A 13,340-nucleotide genomic window follows, 5' to 3' on the forward strand; every position below is an offset into this window, starting at 1 on the left:
TATAATTTTACATCATCGTATAATAATCTCTATGATAACTTAATAATAAACAAAACCGCATTCATATCCGATGAAATTAGAGGGCAGTTTATATAGAAGTGTCATAATTAAATTATTAATTAGATTTTATGAAAATAATTACGATTGAAATTTCTCATGTTTCTCAATCCCTGGATTTCCTCTATATTATATAATATTTCGTTAATGTATTTATAAATATTTAATAAGGAAAAAAAGAAATAAAATAGAACTTTTTTTTTGTTCCAGAAATTCTAAATTCATGACAACTATGTGGTTGAACAAATTTTGAATAGAGTTTCTTGTTCACAATATTGTTTATTTTCTAAGAGATATATTCTGAGTTTTTGATGAATCTACTTGAACAACTGTTAACATGCAGTGAGATAGGTTGGCTAAAATACACGTAACAGCCACTTGTATGTCGTTGATACCATAATAATAATATTTAGTGCAAAAGTAATAATACCACTTGATGTCAGTATAATAGCTGCTTATGCAAATTAATGAAAATTGAGGACTACGTTACTCTGCTCGAGGACCAGACGTTTCCGTCAAGATAAAGCAACTCTGTACTTTACACAATTGTATATAATGGTATATCTCTTTAATTATTTGTATTCTATATCTACTATATATAAATATATATATATACAATACATGAAGTAATTATTTTCAATGGTTATTTTAGTTAGTGTTGTAAATTTAATTTGTAGAACACTACAAAACTAATTTTTACTACTAATTATATTTCAGTTTTTATTAATATTATTTATTATTATTATTATTTTATTATACTGTTTTAGTTTTATTTATTATTATTTATTTTTAAATTTTCGCGCCCATTTTCTGAAAGTCCAAATGTTTTAGTTATCAAACGACTCACTAGTGGCGCGGCAATCGCGTATATTTTCAAAGCGTCTCGTCATTCTTATTTTCTTATTGACCGTGGTATTGACTTAGATACAACGTTACATGTGACGCTTCGCGACAAATGGTACCTAAGCTCCTAAAATTTTTAGGTTATATTTTTGACAAACTATTGATGTTTAAGTCTTTATTACATCTAAAATCAATAAAATTTATTTTTAATATTTCCTAATTAAAATAGAACTTTTTATTGAGGTAAAACTATCACTAAATATAACCTAAAAATTTTAGGAGCATGGTACCTTTTGTCGCGGAGCGTCACATATTTTCTCAAAGTTCTGACAGTTCTTATAATGAGAAGTTAATTAGAGGAAAAAAGAAGACATATATTATAAATAAATTGACATATCATTAAAAAATTATAGTATATTTGGTGTCAATTTAAAAAATTGGTATTTAATAGCCTGGCGCAATTTGGGCATATAAATTGTTTGTGGACTGTATTTTGTCCGTCGAATCATTAACAATTGTGTTTTTTGTTACCTGACTTGGAAAGATTAATAAATTCCTACTCATAATATATTAAAATAATTATATTAATTTTCCAAATAGAAAAATATTAATATTTAACGTTTAATAAATTTGATCTATATTATTATATGTGTTAACAGATTGAAATTCACTACAAATAGAAATGTTATTAGTCGATACATGAAATCGATATCAAAGTACATTTCACTTGACCAATTATGTAGCATCTATTAATAAACGGAGATTCTGAACTCGAAATTGTTTGTTTGCAATAAACATGAATAATTACATGCCTAAATGGGCCTTTATTAAAAGCAATTAAACCGCCTGACTAATTTTAAATATACACATGTATACACAGATAAGTGTTAACATACATATACATACAATGGAAAATTTTCCGTAAATAATAAAGTATACTGGTTTATGAGAAAGTTTATATACTTTGGTTTGGGTGGGAGAGAGAGAGAGAGAGAATGGTTGACCGAGAAGTTAAACGATACAAGTTTGTTGTTTGCGTTAGTGGCGTAATAAATATTCTTACAAGTACGATACTCTCGAAAAGTACTTCAACCTCGTGTCAGACAAGCTCTCTTGTGCCAAAGTGATCGTTACACAGTAGTACAGTGGACATAGAGATGTGTTTGCGTCACAAGTACTTTAGAGTGGATCTCAAGCGTAGTTGCAATGGTCCTCGTTTAGCTGGGCGATACATACCAAATTATTCATTATTACCAATACTGGATTTAGACATTAATTTATAATGAAGAAAACCCACAAATGGCAAGTCTCAATATTGAATTTAGAGCGACTTTGCGAATTTGTCAAACGGAATTATCAATTTCACTCTCATTATCCAGTCAAAAAGGTACAAACTTGAAAAGCTTATATATATGTACACATTATATATGTTACAAACAACATCAATATATATATATATATATAACAGAGACAAAATCGAATAATTGCTCTCAATTTTTTATTTTGTTATTTAAATGTTTTAAAAAAATAATAAACTATATATTGGAACATGCATAAAAACTGTTTTTTATATTTAAATTTTTAAAAATGTGTCCGAATAGAAAATTATTATTGAAAATATGTTTTATAATTCTCTTTGACTGCAAATATTAAAATCAATTTTAAAACAAAACTTTAAATATTTAGATTCTGTATCTATATGGTAACAGAAATTTCTACTCAAATATTTTTTACATTATGTTGTAATTTTTACTATCGGCACAATTTTTTTTAAGTTGTACAATTATATTTATAGTCAGACAAATGAAAATTTAATATTTTTAATATCTATTTTTGTAATTTAAAATCATTATTACCCTCATTTATTCTGTTACAAATTTTTACTAAATATATGAAATTATTCATATCCATTTTCTGAAATTGTGTCTAATTAACACTTTTTTTCATTATTTAAGTATATATATGCATATAGTTGAATATTGCAGACGCATATGATATAAAAGTAAAAGATATAACTACGTTTTATGACTTTAGTTCCCTCCTGACTCATTTATATACAGACACACATGTATATACTTATATTTTTTTACATTAAAAACTTCTAATAGTTTGCTGCCCCTTCTGAATTTTGAATAGTTGCAGTTTCTTAAACTCGTGATCTGATCTTTAAAACTTGCTTTGGTTTATAAAATACTTTTGATAGGTTTTTGTCAAGAGAAAGAAAGAGAGATTGTTTAATTATGCAAAATTTTGTCTCTTTTATAAATATTGACACTTTGGGTGTCGATGACGTGTATAAACGTCATGGAATAGGTGGGCTTAAAGTGTCGATGACGTGTATACACGCACATAAATTTTGAGTCCAATAATAAGACGGAATTGGCCTAAAATTTGTTACTCGGGGGTTTTTGGGGTAGCTGATTCCGAATTTGATGTCAGATTTACAAAATTCAAAATGGCGGATCCAATATGGCGACCAAAAATTTTGAAAATTGGTCATATTCGCTTAAAACTCGTTACTCGGGGGTTTTTGGGGTCGCTGATTCCGAATTTGATGTCAGAATTACAAAATTTAAAGATTCAAAATGGATACAATAATAATCACACCCATACTATGCTATTTTGAATTTTCAAAATCTGACTTGAATATCGTAAACAGCGACGTTCAAAACCCCTGAGTAACAGATTTTAAGTAATTTTAATTAATTTTTAAATTTTTAGAAAATTATCTGCCACATTGGTAACGCCATTTTGAATTTTTGAAATCTGACTATAGATTCGTAATCAGCGACCCTCAAAACCCCTGAGTAATAATTTTTAAGTATTTTTAAATCTTTTTTGCCATTTTTTAAAAAAATTGTCCGCCATATTAGCACCGTCATTTTGAATTTTTGAAATCTGACTTTAGATTCGTAATCAGCGACCCCAAAAATCCCCGAGTAATAATTTTTAAGTATTTTTAAATCATTTTTGCCAATTTTTTAAAAATCGTCCGCCATATTGGCTCCGCCATTTTGAATTTTTTAAATCTGACTTTGGAATCGTAATCAACGACCTTAAATACCATAGTATACACATTTGCACAAATTTTGGTCATTCAAAAATTTACTGACATTTTGGGCCCACTTATGAGATTTTGGCCTCGACTGCGTAGAGATTTATTAGTATTCTTACAGGTTTTCCAAAAAATAGTGCATCAAAGAAAATATAATTTTTTAAAAGATTCCGCCTATACGAAAATGAATTAAATATACTCGAAAAATTTTTTTAATTACCTCCACGTAATATCTAATAATATCCAAAAAGAATTTTTGCAATACTTTCATACTTTTTTTTACAAAAGTTTAAAAAAGAGTATTTTTTGTCAATTTGAAACCAGAAAATTGTGATTTTCGTATCATAAAAGCCCCGGTGGTAATACAATTATTTTTTTAATTTTGCGCATTACAATTGTATAATATACATATAGATATATATATATATATATATATATTATATGTACGTGATATTGGAATATTGCACTTTTTAACGTCAAGCGAACAAACCAGTCTATCAAAGTAAAATACACTATCTCTGGTCATGCAAAAGCTTGAAAAGATAGATTTAACGATTTATTTGGAAAAAGTGGCACACAACCGTTTCTAACGGAAAGCTGTCTTCCGTGGCTCGATGCGTGTTTTCAATTTAATATCCGCGCGCCCGACGACAACGGATCCGAGGTCGTTCGAGGGGAATACGAAAGGAATAAAAAGTTTATGGAGGATACCGGTGCCAGTAGTTACAAATGACATGTCCGGTCTGGTCATTTTTATATTTTATCGAAGCCGAAGGTTTATATATATATATATATATACATAGTGAAATAGCGCGCAAGATATTATTCTATATACATATCATTTTTAATTAGAATTCGTACTACTTCAATTCTGAGAAACTTTCTTTTTTTTTGCCCCTCCCGCTATATTTTTCAATCACCTCCTGGGAAACAGTGAAACAAGAATTCAATGTTTGTATCCAATGTGCCTCAGAGATACTATCGCCAACGTCTCCGTATCACTTTAATTAAAGTTTGCGAATTCTAGTAGAAAAAAAAAATAGAAATGCTTTCTTCAACAGTACTTTTGCCATATATTAATTCCATTAACGATCTTTCTCTTACTATTAATAATGTTAATTAAAATTAAGAGAGGGAAAGAGAGAGAGAGAGAGAGAAAGGGAATCTGCAACTAAATTCTAAAGTTTTCCATGCGAATAGAAATTTCAAATAGGATTCTCGTTTAATGTGCTTGTCAGATGTACATAACTATTTTCACACAATGTCCTTGTAGGGAAATAATAATAATTATTTTGACAGAAAATTGTTTTTGATTGTATCAAAATTTACTAAAAGTGATATTTTTTTAAAAATGTTTATTATGTCTAAAAAAAATCCTCTTAGATAATAACTATCCAATTGATTTTATTAATAAGTGTGTAAAAAATGTATTTGCTCTATAAAATCTAATTTATATGAGAAACACCATCAATGCTCCGAAGTAAATTTTTCCAACACATGCAAAATTTTTATTTTTTTTATTATGTTTCCATTGAATAAATCTCTTTTAATGAAAATGGATTTGACAAAACAAATTCGATAAATGCTTTGTCTAACTAGAAATATTTTTTACTACTTTGACTCTGAGAAACTCGAACTATCTATATATTAACTGTCTTTCTGTCCATAACTTACTTTTACTTCTCATACTAAAATTGCAACATTGTCTGTTTGAAAACGTTTTTTTGGATTAAAAATTTGCGTAAATTTTTGAAATGTCCAACTGACAATGGTTACTGCTAATAATAAAATTACAAAACTTTAGAAGTGTTTTGATAGATTGAAACTAAATTTTTCTACTTATAGCTGAATTATATTAAATTTTGAAATTTTTTTTCCAAGTGAAACTTTTTTTTACTGATAATACAAAATTTTGCAAAAACTTCCACTACTGATACTAAAATTACAAGATTACCTGTTTAAAATTGTTTAAATTTAATTTTAATTTAAATAATTAATTAATAATAATAATAATAATAATAATTAATATTAATTAATTAATTATTAATTTTATTTTTTAAATTTATATATTTGTTTTTTTATGTTTAAATTTTTAAACATCTGTCTTACTAAAATTATAAAAATTTAAAAAAAAATTTATTTTTTATCTGATAGCAATTTTGATTTTTTACACTACAATTAAATAAGTTTATATGCCGTGACTGTATCCTACTTTTACCACTGATATTATGTTATTTAGTTAAATATTTATATGCCCAAATTGCGCCAGGCTATTAAATACCAAATTTTCATATTGACACTAAATACAGGGGAGAGTGAGTACGGTTGTGACACGTTTTGACTTGTGGCCATAACTTCAGTTCTAAACCGAATTTCTGATTTTCTCACATATGGTTGGATTGGATTGGACCAAAAGTGTAAAAGTTATAGGCATTTCAAAAAAATTAATTTTATCGTTACGGCCGGACCATGGCTTCACGGTTGGGCCACCGTACAAAGTCAATGTTATATGAAGGAAAATGATTAAAAATGGCCCGCCACAAAAGAAACATAGTATTATTTTTATCCCTAAATCTGTATAATATTTGCCTATAACAAATCATAATTAAAAAATTGTAAGTGGTCCAACCAACACTACATTTATTGGCCCCACCATCACTATCACGTCGTTTTATTTGTTTATTACACAGGCAAAAAAAACGCATGATACAAACATCAAATAAGGCACCACATTTTCAAAGAACACTCTAACAAACAAACTTAGTCAACTTACTTTATTGTTTGCATCTTCTTCTTTTGTTCAATTCTCGTTTTCGGACAACACAAACAAGTTTTCCTTTTAATCTTTAGCGCACTTTTACAAAACATGTCTGTATAAATTGCGCATTTCATTGAGACTTGCTAAAAGTGACGTGAAAATTTTATTAACATCGCTAGTAAGTATTTGCATGCAAAGGTAGATGGCGCTAATGTGAAAGGGCTTTAAACGCAGTACTGGCCCAACCGTAAAGGTGGCCCCACCATACTGATTCTCCCTTATTATAATTTTTTATTGATATCTCAATTTTCTTAATCTTAACTTAATTAGAAAATATGTCTTCTTTTTCCAACACCTACAAAAATTTTAATTTTCATTATTTTCACCTGCACTGAGGTTCATATTTTTAGAAAATAAGTTAAAAATGTAAATTTTTTTTTCAGATAAAAATTAAAAATGCTACACGTTCGGCAAGTGGAGAAAACACATAAGGTCCATCAGTGAACATAACTGACGTATTTTTTGTTAAAATGGTTTAAAAAAATTTATAAACATTGTTCAAAACAATAATAAAGTTATCTTGAAATGTTATTCAATTTTATTTGAATTCTTTCTACCGAAAATTTTTTTTAAAAATACATAAAACTGAGCATCCTAATGTGGTTAATTAATTGTAATGAACACAAAAATTCAAAAGTTAACGACACTGCTAATCATAAAAATCTGCTAAAACATGACTTTGACTGGGTCAACTTTTCTATAATTGACAAGTTTTATTTAAAATTTTCTTATCGGTAAATATTTTAATTTTAAATAATTTTTTTACTCTTTCTTTGTATAAATTCTGTTAGAATATTTTTTTAATTTTATATTTCTTATACTTTGTAAAACATTTTTTTTTTATTTGTATTTTATAACCTTTATAGTTAATAAAATTTAAGTTTCTGAAGAGGATGGCTGTGTCGTTGAAACGTTAAAATAAGTTTTTTAATTTCTACTTTAACTCGGAGTGATCTATAAAATGTGATTTTAATTATTAAAATATCACACCGAGTAGTTATATTTATATTAACATAGTTATATTAAAAATAAGAGTGCAACAAAAATGTGTCAAGTAGGTGACGCTGCGTTCTATGTCATTTAAAATTGTCTCATTTTAAACTGCAACAAAAATGAGTTTAGATTATTTTTTCTGCAATTTTTATTGATTTATAATATTAATAATATGAAAATTTTATGAGATATTTGTTTTTTGTTTCAATAATCGAGAAATATGAAACAATTGATCATTATTACACAAATGCTCCTTGGTATTGCAAATTTGAGTAGTGTACTAATTGTAAGGTAATCCGCTTGTGTGTGTTCAGTAGTAATAGGCGGTTTTGGTCCGGCATGCGATACATTTTGTTCACAAAATCTGTATAATCAAGCGAGAAATCCGGGAATTTCAGCCCCACTTGCATTGATAATGCTGTTTCGACGAATATATATATATATATATATATTATATATACGCTGCAAAATTCCGGCACTTTCTGCGCTTCATTTACTTGATCATTGTTACAGTGTAAATAGAAATTTACTCTCGTATTGAAAAGATATTTAGAGTTAGACTTTAATGCTCGGCAAAATTTTCAACATTTACGTTTTCATATTGTTTCAAATAATTAGGAGAAAAAAATAATTTTTTTTTTTTTTTTTAAATAAAATCTGAACTCTCAACACAAATTTTAATTCAATATTATATAATTATACAATTATACAGTTAAAATATAGAATTATTTACATACACAGAAAAATTAGTAAATAATTTATAAATGATTTTTTTTAATACGATTTTTGAGTTCGTTGATATTTTGAATTTATCAGTGCATGAAATAAAGCATTTACTATAAATAAATAAATTGATTGTACAGATTAGTTTGATAAAAAAACACAGCAAGCAGCATAAAAACGGAAAATCATCCTTTTTATAGAGATATATCAAGTGAGCTTGAGACAGAAAAAGCGAAATATTGCTCTTAATGCTGCAAGGGAGGCAAGCTATGAGAAAACAAGAGCTATTGTGGCTTCAATATATATACAGCTCTTCTAGCTTTCGTGAAGTTTACTTTTTGCATTTGGACGATAGATTTTACTGAATTCTAGCCAGCTAAAATGTATCATTATTATAACGCTCTGTTTAATATATAAATATACACATATATATATATATGGTTAAATCTCTAAAACTTTTAAATTTAAAAGAAAAAACAACGAAAATTATTGTGTACCAAGAAAAAATATTCTAAAAAAGTGAATAAATATTTCGTCACCTATTTAAAAATATTATTATATTAAAAATAATATTCTACATTTAAAAAAAAAAATTTATTTTAATTCTGAAGTAGACTGAATTTAAAAATAAATTGCAGTGAAATATTACCAAATATATTTATTCTCATATTTAAAATATTTGATTGAGTGTTTTTTTTCTCAATTATTCCTTTTAATTATAGAATATCCGTAAGTTAGTGAAATTTAATTGAAGTAATAGGCAAAAGATTTGAAAGTTAACGTGGTTGTGTGATCAGAGTACACGGCTCACGTCCCAAGGGTCCTGGGTTCGATTCTCCATGCCTGTGAGATTTTTCAAAATTATTCTCAAGTACTATATATGTATATTTTTAACGCTAACAAAATTTATTAAAACAATAAAAGAAACTAAATCAAAAGTGACACAGTATTTATTTTGATTTGAAATTACATTGATACAAAAAGGAATATATATTAGGTTTATTTATTATTATAATTAGGTATGTGAAGTTCAAAGCAAAATCTACGCCTGAAATTGCGATTTAAATCGTCGAGTTTTAGAATCAACCAACATTGACTCTATATATCTAGTGCCTATTTAAAACGCTATAGAGAGAAGAGGAGAAACTCGACTAGTATAGAATATATTTGAACTTCGCGTGCGTTTTACATAAGCACTGGATAGATTCAGGAGACTCCGTACCTACTTCAATATGAAGGGCAACTTTCAACAAAGCAAAAGGGGAGCATTTTCATGAGAAAAAAAAAAAGAAGAAGTTTCTATTTTAATGTCGAAAGTTGAAAGGTATAAAGCTTTCTTTTAGCACGAACAAGCAGAAAGTAAACTTAACTTTCTCTCACAGAAAAAAAAATCCCTAACTTTTTATCCAATATTTTTCAAAAGAATGTATAAAACAATAGAGGGCACTTATTTTGTAATTTGTGTTTTACATTATTTTCTCTTAATCAATAAAAAAAGAAAAATAAAAATTTGACACATTTTTTTCAATTTTTCAAAATAAATGTGCAGTAGATATGAACCAATATATTTAAAAATAAAAACAAATGTAAAATTTTTTATGTGTTTATAAAATATCCTAAAAGTTATTTATCAATCGCGAGGCTGACATCTGACAAAATATTCAAATCTCTCCAAATATAATAAATACTCCAGTCATACTTGGTTGAGATTTTTTATGCCAATATAACTGATGTGATAAAAATGATGAATCGCTTAAATGTATAAACAGCATTCTCAAGAAGTGATGCTTTCAATCATTGAACAAAAATGTGTATAACAAAAAATATTTTAAATTAGAAAAAATTTAACATTATTCACATGTTGGAAATATTTTTAAAAAAAAATTTCCCTTATATATGTATGGGTTAGAAAAATTTCAAATCCTTTCTTTGTCCCACAATTTCATGTTGTTCTGGGATATTAAATATTTCTCAAGATAATATATACAGTGATGCTATTCAAGTATTCCAAAAGCGTCTAGCAAGAGGGCGAAGGGATTCCTTATTTGCTTCTGATTTCTTACATATACAAAGGGAGAAGTGGCGTGAGGGTTAAATGAAATTTTACGTATATGTACATATATTAAATTTTTCCTAAACGCATCAAAAGAGATTTTTTTTCAAATACACAACATTATGTCTTCTTACAATTAGTACAATACATATTTATAATTTATTAATTACATTACAAGTAAAAAAAAATTTTATCTATTGTCTACAATTTTTTTTAACTTATAATTTTTTTATTTAGACTATAATTTTTTTGAACTTCTGACTTCCAAGTGAAACTTTTCAATTAATAACATCAAATTTTTCAAAAACTTCCTAAAAGTTACTAAAGATACTAAAATTAAGAAAAAATTATACACGGAGAGAAAAATCTGCCTTTTATAGTATGAAATAGATTGCTGCTATTTTTCTTTAAACTTTTCATACTAATAGAGCAAAGATTTGAGAATTTTTAGGATAGTATTTGTCCGTACTAAAAAAGCATAGTATATATGCTTCTATAGTACAAAACATGTAGTTTAATAGCAACAACGCCATGCGAAGATCGCACATAACATCATCCTACTATGTTTGCATAAGTTCTATGCTTTTTCGGGGATAGACTCTTGCAACTGGCGATTAGGCCACGCCCACCTTTACTGAATTGGAACTGCCCTAATCGCCAGTTGCAAGAGTCTATCCCCGAAAAAGCATAGAACTTATGCAAACATAGTAGGATGATGTTATGTGCGATCTTCGCATGGCGCCGTTGGATTAAAAGTATAATAAGTATGTAATAAGAGGCTATATGACAAACTTTATTAGCATAGACAAGTTTCATGCTAAAAAGACATACGATTGTACTATAATTACTCAAATTTCATGTCTATATAGCATAGAAAATTTCTGTGCATTAAATGTAAACCTTTCTATACTATAAAAGGCAGATTTTTCTCTCCGTGTACGAAGCTGAAGTACGCAACGTTTATGATAAACGATTTTTAAAGAAATAATTTTTTTAAATGAAAAATTCTATAATTTTTTGATTAAAAAATATTTCTTGTAGTTTTCATTAATCAATAAATTATAAAAAAATATTTTTTAGGCAAAAAATTATAGAATTTTTTAAAATAAAAAATTATTTCTTTAAAAATCGTTTATCATAAACGTTGCGTACTTCAGCTTCGTAAAATTATCAGGAATTCGACAAAAATTTTATCTGATAGCAATTTTGATTTTTTTACACCACAATTAAATAGATTTATATGTCGTGTCTGTAACCTACTTTTACCACTGATATTCTGTTTTTTGGTTAGATATTTATATGCCCAAATTGCGCCAGGCTATTAAATACCAATTTTCATATTGACACTAAATATATTATAATTATTAGAACAGTCAGAACTGTGAAAAAATATAACTAAGTGCTACAATTAATACCATGGTTAACACGAAAATAAGAATGACAAGACGCTATAAAAATTTACGCGATTGTCACGCCACTAGTGAGTCATTCCTTAACTAAAGCCTTTTGGAATTTTAAAAAATGGGCGCGAAAGTTTAAAAATAAATAATAAATAAATACTAACATTTTATTATCTAGTGCCTAATTTCACATCACATTAGGTATCCAATTTCAAAAATTCAAAAATATTTTTCAAACCTTTACTATTTTTTCACAATTGATACTGAAATTATTATACGAATTTATATAAACTGTGACCGAAATCTCAATTTTTGTACTGTTGCCAAAATTGCAGGCATTTTGTCTGACAAAAATGTACATTTACTACTGAAATCAATATATATTAAACGAATTTCGAGAATGTTAAATTTATACTTGTTTTTACAAAAAAAAAGAAATCTTACAAAAAAATGTATTTGCAAAAAAAAATTTACAATGTAAAATAATAAAATACACACATTAAAAAACGTGTATATTGAACTTATCTTAATAAAAAGAATGGATGTGAAAAAAAGTTTTCATTGTATACGTTATACTTCAACGATCCCATTATACACGATATGATGACATTGAGTCACATAAATTCAAAGTAGACATTCAATGTAAAATATTATGCGCTAAAAGAAAAGTAACCTCTCTGTGAAAGAATTTTTAAGAGAGACTATTTCAAGATATTGTTAGTTATAATAATATATGGTATATGTAAAATGTTAGAAAAGAAAAATAATAGATTAGCATGTTCAAAAAGAAAAAAAAATTTTATAATTTGTACTGTCAACGACAATAATTAATAAATGAAAAGTAATGAAATCACATTTCTTTTATGATAATTAATTAGATTTATATGTTAATTTAGAAATTCTTCACTTAATGTATAAAATTATCTTTAAACGAACACGCCCTTCTGTTTATTCAACTTACCTCATTTCCTTCTCCTCTTCATCATAAGGATCAGTAGCAGTAGGTTTATTTTCCTAAAACAGAAAATTTTGTTTGCATACATATGTTCTTTGAATTCATTACATTTATTTCCATAACTTATCATAAATTGTAATTAATAAATTTTAATTTTAAAATAAAATAGAAAATAAAAAAAAATAGAATTAAATTAAATTTTTTACTTTATAATTTAATAAATAAGTATAATAATAAAGTAATTAATTATTAATTATTAATTATTAATTATTAGTATTTGAATTTTCTGCAATGGAATCAAAAATTTTTTTCCCCTTTTATTTCGTTAATTTGCACTTTTTTCATTTTAAATAACGTTCTTCAAATAATCGTACAAAATTGGAATGAATTTCACGTGAACTCTTTCTCTCTCTCTCACATAATATTGGATAAGTTGAAAGATG

The 13,340-nt window shown here is 26.7% G+C and overlaps 1 long non-coding RNA gene across 2 annotated transcripts in view; it reads right to left on the reverse strand.

Moving 5' to 3' along the window:
- LOC127277766 (uncharacterized) overlaps positions 1–13,340 on the reverse strand; it is a 209,552-nt gene that overhangs the window by 82,477 nt on the left and 113,735 nt on the right. For both annotated transcript variants that reach the window (XR_007842405.1, XR_007842404.1), the window contains one exon: positions 12,904–12,956. This is a non-coding gene — a long non-coding RNA (uncharacterized LOC127277766). The remainder of the gene's footprint in view (positions 1–12,903; positions 12,957–13,340) is intronic.

The sequence above is a fragment of the Leptopilina boulardi genome, unplaced genomic scaffold, assembly GCF_019393585.1.
Source record: "Leptopilina boulardi isolate dan_hultmark-lab unplaced genomic scaffold, ZJU_Lbou_2.1 LbouV2_179, whole genome shotgun sequence".
Taxonomy (NCBI): Eukaryota; Metazoa; Arthropoda; class Insecta; order Hymenoptera; family Figitidae; genus Leptopilina; species Leptopilina boulardi.